Here is a 14,717-nt window from a genome sequence, read left to right on the forward strand (position 1 = left end):
TGAATTATTCAGGTTCACACTTTCAGATTGCAGTAATGTACCATGGACCCCCATCTTATGTATAATTCCCTTTTGTATAACCAGACTGTTTTCCCTGATAATCTGTATTATGCGATTTTTCTTTTGAGATGTTCTAGATAAGGAATTTAGGAACACCTATATGTAATCATTGAGATAAAATGTGTTTACCCCATTAGACGATGCCACTATGTGTGAGGACATCCATTCAGATAGAATTCCCATGTCGCTATCTACCTTTAGATGGTGACGGATATGCTCTCACACGGAAACCCAATTGAAGAGCCTAGAGGCACTGTTTTGCCTACTGCCTTTGTTTTTGTATTGCCTTTGAGAATGACAGTGTATTTCAACGCAGAATTGTCCCATGGCGTATGGCCACTCCTTTGAAGATTGCAGGCCACCTGTTTTCAGTCCCCTTGTTATACAATGAACTGTTTAAAGCATCGCACTTGCTCCATCAGATGGCATTGGACATCACAGAACCAGAATTTCAGTGCAAAAGAGCGCCTGTCATGTACTGGTAACCTCTGACAGTGTGCAGTCCCTTGAGTCCCTTGGCCTGAGTTTTGGCCACCCCCCCCCCCTTTTCCTTTGCTCCAACGGAAGTGCAGTGCACCGGAGGATCCAAGATTGGCAAAAGGCACTCCATTCTGGTGCCCATGAAAGAGCAGCCTGAGCGTCCTCTGACACTGAATGATGAGTGTTGGAGTCTGAGAATGGTCCCGGGTCTGCACGAGATGATTTGTGCTCATGATCAATGAAGATCATGCTATCTGGTGTGTCTGCCGCAGAGGAGAGATACTGGTGCACATCCTTGAGACATTGAGACTTTCGAATGAGCTATGAGTGTTTGCCAGGAGGGCACTCCAACGGATACTGAGAAGCACCATTTACATAAAAGACCTGAATGAAGAGGCCCATGCGGAAGAAAACAACAAAAGAAGATTTGATGGACAATCGAAGCCTGCCAGAGAGGCTTTTGAACGGACTCTGGGCATAGTTGGTTTCACAAGTGGTTTCCGTGCGATTGCATATAATGGGTGTTAGGAGACTAATTTGTGCTGTTTTGCTGGCATTGTTTTAAAGTAGTATTCTGTTTAGTAAAAGCAGAATAAAGTCTATTCTCTGTGGAGGAGTATTCCCTTTTCACCTCTCGCCACTGTTTCACCTGAACATATAATAAGTTACTGAAATGCATAGGAGCCATAGAGCCATAAAAATGTTACTAGATCATTTTAGGATTTGCTTTCTGCTTAGGGTTGTGAAAAACGATAAATTTTGTTTGTAATAGTGGTCATTACTTTCTCCTGTTGTCTATATGTTCTTAAAAACTTGTTTTCTAGTGTTTTTAAGCATGGTATTGTCTCTGATGGGTGGGATTGTTTTCACTACCCAATTGACTTCTGCACCCACCTCCCAACCTATGTCTTTTCCTACTACTACTTCTTTGCATTCTTTTCATATCTTACCTGAACACGAGCAGATTAGAAGGTCGGAATTTGTGAATAATTCCTTTGTTCAGCTTCTGCATCAACACCAGTTAGTAATGAACACCACAAATTGTTGGGTGTGTGGTTTTATGCCACATACTACAGATAGAGGTATTCCCTATTTGGTTCTGTCATTTAGTTACAATGGGTCTGTATGGGCATATCAGACGATGTTTATTTATGCCAACGAAGTCTATCCCTTGCGTTCCATGAAAGATAATTCGAGTAATAATGCCTTAGTGAAGGGAATAACGGATAATATTGACATCGATTCAGATACAGACTGAGTGATTGCCTATGTAAGGGCAAAAGGAGGGTCTGAGGTTCTGTGAATTCTTAACCCGTGGGTTCCATTTTGTGTATGGCAGCCATTTTGTGGTTGCCCTCACATAGGCCATGATTGTGGCTGAAACAAGTCTTTTAAGGCCATGTAGACCTTAGCTTGAGTTTGTGCTGACTCCTGTTTGACCTGAGTCAACTGACCCTGTTGCCTGAAGCTGAATTTGTTAAACCAGTTCCTGCCCTTTAGCTGATCAAGATTGAGGATCAAAGCACAGGACATTGTAGAGTTTGGTATGCACACACACACCCCTTATCTGTTTTCTGTTCCTTCTTTTATGGTCTGTTTATGATATGGGTTGTGGTCCTTTTATTATGGGTTTGTCCGGGTTGTGTAAGAAGGAATTTTAGGTATTTTGCATGCTTGCAAAAGCTAGGACTGCCCCTTACTTGTATGCTGAAGTTTGTAACCCTGAGAGCCTATAAAAGGCCTCTGTTCTCTGTATTCCTCAGACTACCTCATTCAGTTGCTACGGCTTCTGTGTGACGTGGCCTCACTTAATAAATTTAATAAAGATGTCTTTTCATATTTTCAGCTTCTGTGCCAAATTCTTTTTTTATTAGTAAGTATTCCCTGAGAATGAAGATTTCATTTCTTCAACCCATTTCCACTTCAGTACAGCATAACCATTGGAGACAGTGGGCCTGATTTGGATGTCGGTTGGAGTACCTCTCACAATTATAGCACCTTAGTGTGTGCTACACATAAAGGGCACTGACAACACAATAGACCCCTGTACAGCCCCCACACATAAAATGGTCCTGAAGTAAGCCAGTTTAGAAAAAAGGCCTGGCTGAAACTAGTAGACCACACTGGACGTGGGAGACCATAAGTCTACGCCTATACGTTCTAAAGCCTTTGTTTTTAACCCTGCAAAGGGCCCACCAATAAAGTATATGTTTGGGACCCTTCGGACAGAATTTTAATACCTCACGCAATGCACCAACACCCACACTCACATAACAAAACCTGCTCGGCTGTAGTCAGGCGTCGTAGCACATCTGAGGTACACTCGGTACCTCGGGTGGGGCCCGATGATGAAGCATGCCACCAACTAGGTTGGTGGGTGAGGGCCTTCATAAAAAAACAGCTGGTTTTTCCTCTGCAGACACCACACGTACATTGTCATTGTAGCTAGTTTTTCTTGTTGACCTGATAAACCCTAGGGGAAATGAACTAGCTACTCTAGTTCCTCTCTCTCCTTTTTATTGCTTAAATAGAAACCTTTAGGGTCATCTCATCCACAATAACAGACCTTCTTAGTGCCCCTGCACTGCAATACGCTGTTGTGGTCCCCAGATGGTTTGACTCTAATTGCTCCTGTGCTTCCAGGAAATTAATGGAAGCATTAGGAAAGAGCCCAAGGGATATCGCCTTAGTCAAAACCTGTTGAAGGAAGTACAAGGCATAACTGACAAGACGCGGGGCAGCATTCAAGGAGGAAACATGGAGGGAGTTAATTGAGGCTAGCATCTTGAAGGGCAGCTGCAAGTTTGGAGCATATAAATAGCCCTTTTTTAATGAAAATGCAGGAAATGCGGTGGGGACCCACATTACGGAGGAGGAATGGGTGCATAATTTCGATGTTATGTTTCAGTGTCCCCCTGACATAAATAGACCTCCCAGGTTAGTGGTGGGGAAATGAGCCCTGGTGTTCTCGGAAGAAGAGGTTAGGAAAGGTATAGTTGCGTTCTCCAATAATAAAGCTCCGGGTCCTGACGGTATCCAACTGGGCCTCTATAAATCTGATTTGAATCTTTGGGCACCTGTCCTCACATCTGTTATTAATGCTGCAGTAAAAACTGTCCCCCGGTTCTTGGGCTATCTCCACTATGATGTCAGTTTTCAAGAAGGGTAATCGAGATAGCGCTTATTGTTATAGACCAGTTTCTCTGTTGGACTAGGTGGTCATGGTGGAGGGCAGTGTTCTTTTAGACAGGTTGACTAGCCGGGCAGAGGATGTTATTCTAACTGACATCCAGTATGGTTTTCGTCTGGGAAGGTCAACCGTGGCCCAGTGTCTTAATTCATATCAGATCCTTAGCAAATACACGGTTGCCCAGTCCGGTACCTTTTATTTGGCCTTCATGAATCTGTCATCCACGTTTGATGACGTGAACAGAGCTAAGCTTTGGCAGACTATGTTGTCTATTAGGGTGGATGGTGATAATGTCCATTTTCTGGAGGACCTTTAACGAAACAGCAAGGCTGAGGTCGGATATTCACAAGACCTCATGGTCTCCCGCCAGTTCTCCATAAAAAGAGTACGTCAAAGGTGCATCCTGGCACCTTCTCAGTTTAATTTATACATCAACAAACTGGAGATGGTTTTATTGGAGACTAAGGTAGATTATCCTCAGGTGGCTTGATGTGGTCTGCCGGTTCTACTGTACACGTATGATATGGTCCTCATGGCCCGGACCGCAAGAGGATTGCAATCACTGCTCAACTCCTTTTCCTCATTCACAGAGGATCTGTACTTGTCAATAAATGACTCCAGATCGTACGTGATGCAGGTGGGACCTCGAACAAAAAAACTTTATCGGTTTATGGATGGATTTGCCCCGGTTCACCACACAGATGTCCTTTCTTATCTCGGGTTCCTGATAGACAACAAGATGAAATGGGGGACACTAAAACAGCGAAAGCGTGGAGATTTAGTGTGTGCTAACATGGCCTATTTTAACTTCATCTCAAGATTAATCAGTAGACCAATGTTCGCACTCCTGCGGATGTACCAGGCAAAATGTATTAATAAAGTCTCCTATGGCAGTGAAATCTGGGTCTATGTTGTCATGGAGGAACTACAAGCAGCTGAGAAAAACTTCTTGTAACAGCTTTTATTTGTCCCCCAGGGAAACTCAAACTTAGTGGTTCATGAAGAGCTGGGGTGTCCTATCTTTCCGATCTGTTGGTACTTCGCACACTAACATAGTGGTTGGAGCTCTGGCTGAATCAAGGATCAACTTTAAGTAAACTGACCATGCCCATCATATCCCGTGGCTTAAGTACATAAAGAGTTGCCTTTGGAGGCTGGGAAGAGCTGATTTATTCTCCAACCTTGATTTAGTGAATAAGAAAGACTTTGGCTGGGTAATGGAGTCCTTTTTTAATCAGAGAACAATAGATAGGTAGGAGTGCATGTTGAGGAAACCGAGTGTCCGTAGATTTGTCATCTTGAAAACTGTGCAATCCATTGAGCCGTATCTCCTAGGGACCTTTAGTATCTGCGATTGGTTTTTATTGACCAGGTTTCGTTTTGAATTTTTTCCACCTCCTGCTGGCACAGCCCCATGGGTGTAGTAGAGTTCAGAGCCTTGAGTCCTGTGGCTGCGACAGTAAGTCTCTACAGGACATGCTCCATTTTTCAATGTTTTGTAATTAATATGAGAATCCCCGGAAACATTTGATTAATCCCATTTTGGAAAAATTGGAGTTCAGGCAGGTGCGACGAGCTTTTATTTTTTTACAAATGTTATCTGGTAGCACTGTTTTTTATGTCCTTAATTTTTTTAACTCAGCAGTGCATCTAAGAAAGTGCTGTGATTAGTTAATAGTGGCTCATAAGTGATTGCATTGTGTCCCAGTATATATGGTTGGGGCAAATCCAGTTCAGGTAGGGGTCCCGTACTCATTCCCCTCCTTCTTAAAGATCTATCACATACTCATTTTTAATACATTGTTTTTATAGGGATTGTATATGAGATTTTTAAGTATGATTTGCTAATCATGTCACTTTTTTGTATAAATGTACTGTTTTAAGCCACTCTTTGTATAATGAACTGTCTTAGATTACTTTTATGGTTTTATGCAAAAACCGAATAAAGTGTAATTGATTGACTGAAAAAGTGAAGTGGCTGAATATAAGGAGTATCCGATGCAGTCCAAGATCAATAAACTCCAGAAAGATCTCAAATGTTTCTCGAAAGAGAAGGTGCATCCACATACAACAGACGAATATGTTCAACAGAAACAGCTTGAGATGAAGAAGGGTACCCAAAGGGGTAGGAAAGAAGAGGATACCTCCAGTTCTGCTAGTGATAGCAGTGATCATGAGTATAAGCCCAGGAGAAGAGGGTAAGAAGTTTCTATGAGGGACAATGCCCAATCTTTAACCCGACTTTTCCAGGGTATTCAGGTCAATGATATAGGTGTCTCCCGATGTTCCCACCAATGCAACCAATATAATCCATGAAACCTCCCCAGTCCCAATCGGACCTTCCCTCCTTTTTTAGGGAGAGGCAGAGGAAGAGGGAGAGGGAGAGGAAAGCAAACAGGGGCACTACGAGCCCAGTCGGAAGACCTGAACCAATGGTTGACTCGAGCATGTCACAGGACTTTATCCCAGGGACAAGGAAAGAGTAACTTTGGTGAGGAACTTTACAGATTACAATATTACCGAACAGCAAGAGAGGGTCCTCAATAAGGGCTTAGGCTTCGTCCCAAGTAATCTGTTGAATAGCTTCCAGTTGAGACAGGAACTGGCAGAATTATTCAGGAAAATACAGTTAAGATTATTCTTTAATGTTAAGGGGGAGGACCTGACACAGGAGGGAGACATGGCCTTACGACCCAAATCCAACTTTGTTTCATAACTATCACTATTTCCACCAGAGATGGTGGCATTTGAGAAGCATGTGGTGTATGAAATAGAGGAGTTGGGCAAGACCGAAGATAAACCCTTTAAAAACCTCTGGAGATTAGGGAGGGAGGCATTGGATGAACTCAGGCAGATACCAATCTGATCATCAAATGGACTGATAAGGGGGTTCTATTCTTCTCCAAACTAGAGAGGCCTATGAGACTGAGGGGCATATTTACAGCACAATGGAGAAGCATGACATTAAGCAAACATTGCTAACGCCATGCTTCTCCATTCTGAAAATGGTGAGATGTGCCGTATTTACAAGAATGTGGCGCACCCCTGCGTTTCCCCTAGCACTGGTGCTGAGTTCAGCTGCCTAGCGCCAACACAGGCACCCTTGTGCAAGGATGTCTGCGTTGGTGGAAGATTGTTTATTTGCAGGAAGGTCCCCTTTATTGCACACAAACAATTTTTAAATGCCATTTTGTAACTTCTATGTGTGCTGCTTAATGCAGCACACATAGAAGTTGCAAAACAGCATTTTTTTAAAATGATTGTTTATGTGCAGGAAGTGGGATCTTCCTTCACATAAACAATCATAGGCAATTTGCTGTTTCTATGTGTGCTGCACAAGGCAGCACACATGGAAACAGCAAAATCGAGGAGAAATACTGCATTTTTCCACATTTCACTTGTTTACGACCAGTTTCCCAGGTGCGTTGCCTCCTATTTAGGCTGCCTTGTAAATAGTAAATAGGGGCAGCGTCAAAATCAATGGGTGTTGCGGTGTAACGCCCACCACAACACCCATTGCCCTCCCCTTTCATGCTAAATACAGCATGAAAGGGTGCCTTATTAACAAGGCAGCATTAAGCCACGTTAAGTGGATTAACGCTGCCTTGTAAATAAGGCAAGGCCCGTATCGCCATCACAACGTTACTGAAGTGATGTTGTGGTGGCGATAGGGGATTGTAAATATGCCCTGAGTGCCTACGCCTTTGGTCAGAGAGGTGAAATTATACAATTCTCCCCCGGGATAACACCCCAGAACAGCAAACAAAGATAGCCACCATGGTTAACAAAGCAGTGAATAATGGATGGATTTCCCAGCATGAGGGAAGTTGTCTATGTAAAGAGAAAAAAGAAACTCCATATTTGTATACACTGCCTAACGTGCATAAACCCACGAGACCGCCTCGCGACAGCCTATAGTCAACAGTATCACCTCTATATTAAAACCGCTATCACAGTTTTAGGATTTTTTTTCAAACCTATGGTGCCGAAAATGGAGGCATATCTCAAAGACACGAGGGATGTCCTCAATCTATTCAAAGACATGGAATTTGATCCAAAAAGAGAACTTCTAGTGGGTCTAAACATTGAGTCCCTTTACACAAACATACCACAGAGAAAGACTCTTAGTAGCGGATGATATACTCTATGAGTAAGAGTGGATTTAAGATACCCCTGGGACTTTTCTTCTAAATCTGGCAGAAGTAGCATTGACAAAAAACGTCTTCAAATTTAGCGATACAATCTACCTCCATGGGACATCCATGGGGAGCGCCTTTGCTTGATTGGATGGCATGTGGCATCCTTTGAAGAGGAACACATTTTCTTCCTGGTGGCCCTGGAGTGACTGTATTAAATTATGGTGTAGATTCATTGATGACGTCATTTTGATTTGGAGAGGCAATGAGACATCAACCTAGGAATTTTTGGAATGGCTAACCAATCTAAACCCCTGTCACACAAACCTCTCTACCATTCTTGAATTTAAAGATTGTGGAGAGGAAAGGGAGAATAAGTACACAGGTGTACCACAAACCAACAGAAATAAATGGTTTGTAGTTATTTAAAAGTTTTCACCCCAGATTCCTTCGAGTAAACCTGCCTGTGGGACAGTTCCTTCAACTTAGAAGGAACTGCTCAGAGCTGCGGGCTACAAGAAAGAATCTTTGAGACTTTGTCGCGAGTTGCACTAAAAGTATTACCAGGAAAGAGTGATAAACAGGGCACAGAAGAGAGCATTACACTTCAATAGGGACGTCCTTTTAGAAACAAAGGAGAAGATGGAGGCAAACAGTGTTATCTGTGTCACTACCTTTAACGTGGCATCAAACTGGGTGAAACTAGTCATAGCCAACGATTGGTGTATTTCGAATTCCATCTGTCTTAATCTACATACACCCTTGTTTTCTTTTAAGAAAAGTGCCAGCATTAGGGATTTACTGGTGCACAAGAAACCACCACATCAGGGTCTAGAGCAGCAAAAGAGATTATGGGATATCCTGCCCGTACCTGATTACACTAGCTGTGGCTCCTGTGGTGTGTGTTGCTTGACTAGCACCACAAAATCCATTGTTGTGGGTCTAAAATACCAGAGAATCCCGATGAAACACACTGATTGTAACTTGGAGAATGTCATCTACTTGATCCGATGCCCGTGTAATTGTTTTTACAAAGGGATGATGACCTGAAAGATAAAGGTCAGAATTATGGAACACAGGAGTAATATAAGGTGCCAAAGAACTATGAAAATATTCACAACACATTTTGTGGAGAAGAAATATACAGTAGATGGCATCTACGGGACAGTATTGGACAAGCCCAACATCCCCAATACAGTAAGGATTATTAAAAAAATTCTACTTCTAAGGGGTCAAAAGTTTATCTATCATGTTCTCAGTCATGAGAGGAGCCTGAATGATGATATACTATGGCACCTACAGAGTAGACTTTAAGCATTACATACTTAGTATTAGGGGCTTATTTACCTCAGGGAGCAACCTAATTTTACACCATTGAAGTATATACTCATTGCCAGCTGTATTTGGAGTTTCTCTGAATTAAAATAAGTGATTTGTAAGAAAAACCCTTTTTTGATACCAAGATGGGGTCTCCACATTGAGGGTCGTATATGAGTTATAGACACCTTTGATGTTTACACCCTAGTGTGCAATATGGTGTAGCTCGTAGCAGAAACATGTATAAACAACACATGGATGGGGACTTGGCATTATATCCATCCCGGGAACCAAATTAAGTACATTATGTAGACTTACTAATGACACTAGACGCTCATACATTGGAAGTCTCTGGATAGAGCCGACACCTAAGCGGTGTATCGAGAGGATGACATAGGTGGCATCTCAACCGTGACGAAATAAGTAAACACTTAGAGGGAGAGACAAACCTGAGAGTGGAACATGACCTTTAGCGCCTGATATTGGAAAATAATAAGGTCTCAAGACCACGGCAGTAGTGGGATTGTTTCCTGTTCCCCGCCAGCTCTCTGATTGATTGTTTCAGAGATGCAATTTTTAACTGAACAGCACCTGAAGTCCATTCGAAAATAGGACGGTTTAACACCAAGTCGCCGCTTCAATTTCTAAAAGAACACGACACCCACCACATAGACGACATTTTAAAGAAAAGCGCATTCCTTGAGAATAAATAAGTTCCCCAAGGATTTGACTCGTCCAGCCCTGATGAGAATCCTGTGAGGCACACAGCAGGATTCGAAACGCGTCGGCATCCGCGCTCTGATTCACTTTGAGCTACCATGCTTTGATTTATTTGGCATTCATGCTCTGATTTATTTGGCATTTTTACACTCTGATTCACTGAAGCACTGAAGGTGTGTTTTTTTGGGAACCGTGAGAAGTCCGGTTCTTATTTAGACCATAGGTCAGGATGCGCCTTAGCGTGCGCATATCGCCATGGTTCACGGTCCCGAGGAAAGCCTCGCAACTGGCATACAGAGGCTGAAACATGTCGACCTAATGTTCTAAGAATACTGATGTAACTGATCAATTTAATCAGTCACAACATGCACCATGCACCATTTTTTATTCTAGTCATACTATCCTATCATTAAAACATTTTTAAGGAGTAGCATAGGCTATTTTAACACCACTCACTGCACCAGCACTTGCACTCAACACTCACAAAATCCTGCTCCGCTGTAATCAGGCGTCAAAGCACACCGCGGAGGCACTCGGCCTCTCTGGTGGTGGTCCTATGATGAAGCATGTCACCAACTAGGTTGGTGAGTGAGGACCCTTCTAAAATCATGAGTGATTCCGCTTTCTAGCCTTTGTCAACTCGGCTTCACTCTTTTGTTGTTTATTTGATTACCCCTGGGGAATAAGAGTGGAGTAAAAATCCCCTCTCTCTCTCTTTGTTTGGATATATCGTTCAACATGTGCAATAATGGCAGACTTTAAGGTGCTTTAGTGCAGCCAGTGCCATGAAATACAGATAATGGGCCTTTTGCAAAGGTAAGGGAGTGCTGGATGCACCCATTTTGCCTATTCGAAGAGCCACTTGTGTGTGGTCGCTCCCTGTGGTGGTGTCCGCTCTTCACATATATTGTGTTCCTAGGCACTTATAGATGGCCCAGGCTATGTTGGTTCTGCTTGTGATCCAGACGAGTCTCTAGAGATGGTTTCTTGCTGTACTTTCTTTGCATTATAAAAAATAATGTTCCCCCATCCATATTAAGTCTATTGTAATATAGAATGTTGTTCAAACCAGTACAATGAAGTTGACGTACAACTACATTTCCCATTATGCATTTGGTTGCAAGGATTGGTGCACAGTGTCCCTGATAAAACTCGAGGTACATGGTACATTAATTTGAGCATGTCACTAGTTAGGTCGAGCCTAGCGTAGCGCGCATGCGTTACCCTATGGGAGGCTTCTTGTGAGCCCTCCAAACTTCCCCGAAACTTTTCTGTGTAGGTCTGGAAACTCCCACACATTCCATTGGCCTTTGTGTGTGGCTTTCAATAATAAAAGCATGCAAATGGCCAAAGACGGGTGCATGTCCCGCCTTGTCTCTAAACCTTCACTCCCACGGCGTTTGGGTCTCGGGAGCAAGCAGCGGCTTGCAGCTGCATTCCTCCCTTGTTGTTGTGGATCATGTTACTAATAAAACACAGCGCGGTCACTTTCACTTTCGTGTCCGCGCTTTTTTTTTGTCTTTTTCGTCCATGGTTTGTTTTGTCAGTTCCTTCCTCCTCCTTTCAGATTTTCTGCTTTTTCTGGCTTAATACTATTCTACCTCTCAGGCAGTAATTTTTTCCACTGTACTGTTTTTACTCTGTGCCGCTCACCCACCTCTATTTATTTACTGTAACAACATTCTGGGGAGTTTTGGACTGTGTATTTTTAACATGGCGGCCATGCCTTGCACGCACTCGCCCACCTCGATTTAAATCAGTAACATTTATGCAGCTGTCGGTTGTAGACGCTGTTCAATAGCTGTTGCGTTTTTGGCAGTGATGCAGCACAAGCATAAACATAACAGGCAGTCACAGGAAATGAGTTCCCATCCTAAACTCGTTTCACCCAGGAGCAGAGAGGCTGCATTGTTTATTATGCTGACGGGCTGGACTTCTCCTGGTGGCTGCCCCGTCCTGGAGCTCTCTCTCAGCCCGATACTAGATGATTCGTGGCCGCACATCGGGGAGAGCTGCGCTCGCCATGGTGATCCACAGTGAGTGCCTTGGGCAGGGAGGTTGCATAGTTTATGCTGACATGAGCAAGACTTTACCTTGTGGCAGCAGTGCCATTGAGCTCTCTCTGCACCTGATACCGGGTGATACGCGGCGGGGGAGCAGGGGGGGCTGAGCTCGCCATGGAGCTCTGCGAGTTCCTGCAGCTGGGCCATTGTGGCTGCTGCCCCAGGTAAAAACATCTAGGCCCTTGCTATCCTCTAAAATCTGTCCAGGTCGAAAAAATCCCTATACTCTTTTTTTTATCCATGGGATAATGTACATTATTCGTTCCCATTTTACTGCAAAACCCCTGTGCCCCATTCTTCCAAATCATTATCTCCACCCTTTCGCTTTTATATCTCCTCCTGCCCAAAGACCCTTACCCCTCAAATGTTTTTTCTTTGCTATAGTCCTCTCTACCCTTGCTTATACCTCAGACCAGCTCTCCCAGTTTATACCCTAGTAGGTCTACCCCTACTTCTTCCCTAGTAGAACCACTGCACCCATTACCTTACTACCTCTCCTGCTGCTTAAACCCACCACCTTGAGATCAACTGTATCACTACTATTCCCGCTGTACCCAAAAACCTTTACCAATGCCTGTGCTACACCTTATGACCTACTGCCTCTACTCCTGCCTATATCCTTTTACCTGTATTGCTCCCTTATACCGTAGTACCTCGACCCCTCCTCTACTACCACTGCGACTCTCACTACACTACCACCTACCCCACTACTTATGTCCTAGTACCTGTGCCCCTGTCTATCCACTTGTGGAAAAGTAAATTTTGCCATGTTCTGTGTCCCTACGTGTTCCCCATCTTATGTTATATGTGCATGATTAATATGCATATGTATTCCCCATGATCGATTAAAGACGCAATTACAGTTGTGTCCATCTCTAGTATGCCAGTTTCCAGTTCTCGTGAATACTACGAGTATTAGGCCTATGTAAAGCTACGTTGCCACGTTTCCCAGTGTGCACGTTATTTCATTGTAAAGTCCCCGTTTCTAGGCCTCAAAAGGGCCCGGACACCAGATTCAGCTCCTGTCTCCTGAGCCCTCGCTGAGGAGCGATACAGCCCCCACCTGTATCCTCGACCCTTCACTTACTTCCTGCCTCACAGTGCCCGGCTCGGCCTGGCTCTGCCTGCTAGTCTGCCAAGAATATGTTATGATTCTAGTTATCAGTTCAGCCCTCCTTCTCTGCATTCCTAAGCTACTGAATCGCATCAATAGTTTCCGTCATTGTCTAGCCTTTACGTCTCCATGTAAGAGAAATACTGTATTAATGGTCATTTAATATTCTTCATCACGCACTACATGTAGAATAATGCATGCACCAGTCTTAGAGTCTGTTAGCCTCTCCCCTCCTGACTTTTAGTTTATATCAACATGTTCTCTAAACATCAGATACTAGATATTGTTTAGGCACATGTCGCCCTGACTCTCCAGACTTCAGTCTCTGCTCCTAGCGCAGAAGTCATAGCCCCCAGCTTCTCCTAGTAACACGTCATTGTCAGTTTGCGCGCACCACTAGGTTAAAGGTCCCGGCTCCTTAGGTAGCCCCCTCCATGTTTCCGCCCCATTTATGACATATTCTGTTACGTTTACATCACATGTCTATGTATACGCCTCTTGTTACACCTACTTTCACCCTTATCTTTCGCGACTGCTATTGACCACACCCACTGCTCCGCCTACTGTATTCATTGTAATGCAACTGTTTTAGTATATATGCTTGTGTACTGTTATTAAAAGTTAGCGCGCTCATCCCAGATCCAGCCCCGGCAGCTGCCGGGCCACGCCAGTCCAATCCTGCCCCCCTGCCGGGCCCTGTCATCCTATTCTTGTGCAGGTTGTCCTGTTCCTGTCCTTATGCTGTATTAAAACCTGCAAACTCCTACTACCTCGAATCTTGACTCTTATTTATTGAGCTATCTGTTATTGCTATGTCCAGTAAAACCTAGATCCGGTATTATTTATTTATATACCACATAATGGCGCCCGAATAGGGACTTGCCCTTTCCCCACGCGCCGGTGAAGCCACGCCGGCCCCCTGACCCTCTGCAGCCGTGACGGAACCATACCGGCCACGTGCAGATATTTCTGCTTCAAGTATCCCTCAGGCCCACGGAGGAGACGGAGGTGGCGGTCCAGCATCCAGACGAGGCGGTGGAGGAACGCGGCGAGTCCCGACCAGAGCCCAAGCCGAGAGTCCAAGGTCCGAGGTATCCGGAGGCCCACCCGTAACTGAAGTCCGAAGTTCGTCCGTCCGGCGTCGAAGCAGTCCAGTCCAGTCCGAGGCCTTCCGTTCTTGCTGCCCGGTGAGTACCGTTGCTGGGGTAGTATCTAGACAGGGTCAATCTAATTGTCTCTGGTCCGTGGGGTTTGGTGGTACACAGATCCCGAAACGAAGTGTCCACTCAGGTGGATGCGGGTCCTGACGTGTCTCTTTATGAGACCGGTAAGTTTCGTACTGTTTCAGCAGTGCATCTAGTTTCTGTTCTAGTCAGTTCTGTTCTCGAGCAAATCCATGTATTCTGTTTTCAGTATTCCAGGTAGTATTCTGTCCGAACTGTTATTTTAAATGTTCTTCATGTATTTTAATGTCGTGGTATGAGAGTGGTGTAATTATCGTGTTCATTGTGTATTGTATTGTGTCCAGATTACAGTCCAGTCATGCCGTGGTTCTCCAAACTACGTCAGTTAAGAACTAGAAAAGGTCTGTTAGAAGAAGCAGTTCCTGTCCCGCCTAGGGACAGTCCAGGTCACTT

This window comes from Lissotriton helveticus, chromosome 11 (genome assembly GCF_964261635.1).
Source record: "Lissotriton helveticus chromosome 11, aLisHel1.1, whole genome shotgun sequence".
Lineage (NCBI taxonomy): Eukaryota > Metazoa > Chordata > Amphibia > Caudata > Salamandridae > Lissotriton > Lissotriton helveticus.